Here is a 4,287-nt window from a genome sequence, read left to right on the forward strand (position 1 = left end):
CACTGCAGATGGTGATTGCAGCCATGAAATTAAAAGACACTTATTCCTTGGAAGAAAAGTTATGATCAACCTAGATAGCATATTCAAAAGCAGAGACATTACTTTACCAACAAAGGTCCATCTAGTCAAGGCTATGGTTTTTCCAGTAGTCATGTATGGATGTGAGAATTGGACTGTGAAGAAGGCTGAGCGCTAAAGAATTAATGCTTTTGAACTGTGGTGTTGGAGAAGTCTCTTGAGAGTCCCTTGGACTGCAAGGAGATCCAACCAGTCCATTCTGAAGGAGATCAACCCTGGGATTTCTTTGGAAGGAATGATGCTAAAGCTGAAACTCCAATACTTTGGCCACCTCATGTGAAGAGTTGACTCATTGGAAAAGACTCTGATGCTGGGAGGGATTGGGGGCAGGAGGAGAAGGGGACAACAGAGGATGAGATGGCTGGATGGCATCACGGACTCGATGGACGTGAGTCTGAGTGAACTCCGGGAGATGGTGATGGACAGGGAGGCCTGGCGTGCTGTGATTCATGGGGTCGCAAAGAGTCAGACACGACTGAGCGACTGAACTGAACTGAACTGACGTATATTTCTAGATCCATTTCTATGCATTTTTCATTGTGATAAAATATACATAACATAAAATTTACTATGTTAAGCACTTTGAAGTATATAGCTCAGTGCATTGTGTACAAAAAAGTTGCGTGCTTCTGGATTTCTGTGTCATCCTCGTGCAGCGACCATGCCAATCTTCTCTGTGTGGTTCCAATTTTAGTCCATGTGCAGCTGAAGCAAGCACTCTATGCAATTTTAAATGTGCATGTTCCAATGTTATAAATGTAATCATACCATACTAAGGAAGAAAAAAGGAAAAAAGGCGAAAGACAGACATTCCTGGTAAAACAAAAAATTTGTGACCAGCAGAAATGTGAAAAGAACTCTTCAGGAAGGAGGAAAATGATAACAGCTGGAAATTTTAATCCACAAAATAGAATGAATAATGCCAGAAATGGTAAACATGTGGGTAAATACAAAAGCGTTCTTTCACCTGCTTCATCTCTTTCAAAGATATCTGACTAAAGCAGACATAATAAAGTGAAGAGTTCACAATGTGCAGAAGCAAAATGTGTGGCAACAAATGGACGAAGGATAAAAGGAAGAAGGCAGAAGAGTCCTGTTGTAGGATTCTTACAAGTCACATCAAATGGTAAGATGTTACTTAAAGGTAGACTGTGACTATGTATGATTACTTAAAGAACCCTAGAGCAACCACTAACAAAGTGTTTAAAGAAGATACAGTTAGTAAGCCGGGCTTCCCAAGCGGCAAAGTGATAAAAGACTCTTTCTGCCAGTGCAGGGGATGCAGGAGATACCGGTTCAGTTCCTGCATCAGAAGATCCCCTAGAGGAGGAAATGGCAACCCACTCCAGTATTCTTGCCTGGGAAATCCCATGGACAGAGAAACCCAGCAGGCTATAGTACATGGGGTCCCAAGAGTCAGACACGAATGACTGACTGAGCACACACACAGAGCTAGTAAGCCAGTGTGCTAAGCTGCTTCAGTTGTGTCTGACTCTTTACAACCCTAGGGACTGTATAGCCCGCCAGGCTTCCTGGATTCTCCAGGCAAAAATACTGGGGTGGGTTGCCATGTCCTTCTCCAGGGGATTTTCCCGACCCAGGGATTGAATCTGCGTCTCTTTATGTTTCCCACATTGGCAGGTGGCTTCTTTACCAGCAGTAGCACATGAGAAGCCCTAAGTAAACCAATAGTGGAATAAGAGAGAATCATAAAAAGATTCAACTACTACAGATGAATACAGAAACAAAGGGAAACAAGGACAAAAAATAGATTGGGACCAATGGAAAACAAATGACCAAGAAGTAAATTTAAACCTAATCACATCAATAATTACAGTGAATGTAAATTGTCTCAACAAGCCATTATTACATAGATCAAATCATTATGTTGTACACCTAAAACTAATATAATGTTATTATCAAATATAATGCAATTTTTTAAAAAAAGCACTCCATTAAAAGACAGAGATTGTCAGATTGGATAAGAAAAATAGAGACCCAACTATATCCTGTCTAGAAGAAACTGACTGTAATATAAAGATATGAGCAGGTTAAAAACAAAGGGCAATTTTTAAATTATCTAAAAATTTTACAAAAGAGAGTGAAAAGAGAAATCCACGCCACAGAAGCACTATATAAGTGTTATCCACTGGCTTTATTGTTACACACATTGTAGAAAATTCTAAGGAATCTACCAAAAAGCAATTAGAATCAAGTGGATCAGAATTTGTAAAGAATTCACAAAACAGTAATAGGACAAAGACAACCTGATTTTATGAATGGGCAAAAGATTTGAACAGACACTTCACCATAGATATACTGCTGCTGCTGCTAAGTCGCTTCAGTCATGTCCGACTCTGTGCAACCGCATAGACGGCAGCCCCCCGGGCTCCGCCGTCCCTGGGATTCTCCAGGCAAGAACACTGGAGTGGGTTGCCATTTCCTTCTCCAATGCATGAAAGTGAAACGTGAAAGTGAAGTCGCTCAGTCGTGTCCGACTCTTAGCGACCCCACGGACTGCAGCCTACCAGGCTCCTCCATCCATGGGATTTTCTAGGCAAGAGTCCTGGAGTGGGGTGCCATTGCCTTAATAGCAGATAAACACATGGGGGAAAACACCCATCATCAACCATAATGGAAATGCAAATAAAACCACAAAAAGTTATCACTCTACATCCTCATAATAACCACAGGTTTTTTAGATGGGCAATATCGAACGTGGACAAGGATATGAAGCAACTAAGGCCCTCCTACAGAGCTGATAGGAATGCAAAATGGTACAGCCACTTTGGAGAACCCTATGTCAATTTCTCATGAAGTTAAATATACATTTACCATATGACCTAGAATCTGCTTCTACATATTCACCCAAGAGAAATGAGAATGGACATCCACATAACGACAGTAATGTTCATAACTGCTTTCTCCATAATAGTCTGAAAACTGGAAAGACACTACTTGTTGTCAACAGGTGACTAGAACAAATTATAAACCACTCCCTGGCAATGTAAAGGGACAAATTTCTGAGATGTGAAATGACATGCCACACTGAAATTGGGATTTGTTCTTGTTCTGTCACTGCCTCCCCAACACACACACACACTCAAACACACACACTCACACACCCCTCTGCCACTACATACCCACTGAGATCAGGAACTGTTTCCTCTTCCTTCTCATTCCCAGTGCCTAGCACAGAGCCTGACCTACAGTGATTGCCCAGAAATTATGTATTGAATGAAAGAATATTATTGCTTTTCAATGTTCATGATGTTCTTTTTAAAAAAAATTAATGGATTTAACGGGCTTTTTCAAACTTATTTATTTGGCTGCATCGAGCCCTAGTTGCGGCTTGTGGGCTCTTCATTCTGTCATGCAGGGTTCTCTCTCGTAGTGATGCAGGGGCTTGGTAGTTGTGGCGCACAGGTTTAGCTGCCCCGAGGCATGTGGGATCTTAGTTCCCCAACCAGGGATCAAACCTGGATCCCCTGCATTGGAGGGTGGAGCCTTAGCCACTAGACCACCAGCGAAGTCCTCATAATGTTCTTATTAATGCCAAGTCAGCTTGCGTATTTCTGAGGGCGTTGGGCTCTTTTCTCGGGGATTCTGTTTGATGAAGCACACACTCCACTTTGACTTCCAGATGCCTGGTCGGCCGAGTTGACAAGGGCAGTAATGGAAGCTGCTGCACTCCTGCTCCAGCCTTTCCTCTTGATCCTCAAAGGGCTGGAACCAAGCTTTCTTCCATCCCTCCTTTGGGTTCAGGCACAGTGCCAGCCTCAGCCCCAGCATTTGAATCATACGCTCCTTTGGCCAAGTTTTAAGAGCCAACTTGCACTTTGGCTGTAGCAATATGTTCTGACTCCTTCGCATGTGGTTTGGGCTCATTGATATTCATGAACTTGCAAACAGGAGACCTGTCTCACCGGGAGGCTGGGCAATGGGTGAAGGGCCATTTCCTGGTCTCCCTGCGGTGTTGGCCAGGCTGCTGTGCCCACTAAAAATAGCCCAGATGCTCCCAGAGGAATTCTTTAAGCCCCTGTCCAGATGGAACAGATCTTTCTTCATTGAGCTTTGGGTATTTTGGCCTCCAGAGATGAGTACCCAGAAGCCCATGTCACCCCGGAAGATACTAACTGCGTTTTCACTTCTTGAGGCCCCTGATGTGAATTTGATTTAGTTAAAACTGTGTTCCCAGGTCCAGTGTTA

At 43.0% G+C, this 4,287-nt stretch overlaps 1 non-coding gene across 1 annotated transcript; it reads right to left on the reverse strand.

Annotated features, from left to right (window-relative positions):
* Nucleotides 1-690: 690 nt before the first annotated feature.
* Nucleotides 691-796, reverse strand: LOC120869638. Its single transcript, XR_005722605.1, has one exon. It is a non-coding gene; the product is annotated as a U6 spliceosomal RNA (small nuclear RNA).
* Nucleotides 797-4,287: the final 3,491 nt, after the last annotated feature.

Source organism: Oryx dammah, unplaced genomic scaffold, assembly GCF_014754425.2.
Source record: "Oryx dammah isolate SB20612 unplaced genomic scaffold, SCBI_Odam_1.1 HiC_scaffold_10, whole genome shotgun sequence".
Classification (NCBI taxonomy): Eukaryota; Metazoa; Chordata; class Mammalia; order Artiodactyla; family Bovidae; genus Oryx; species Oryx dammah.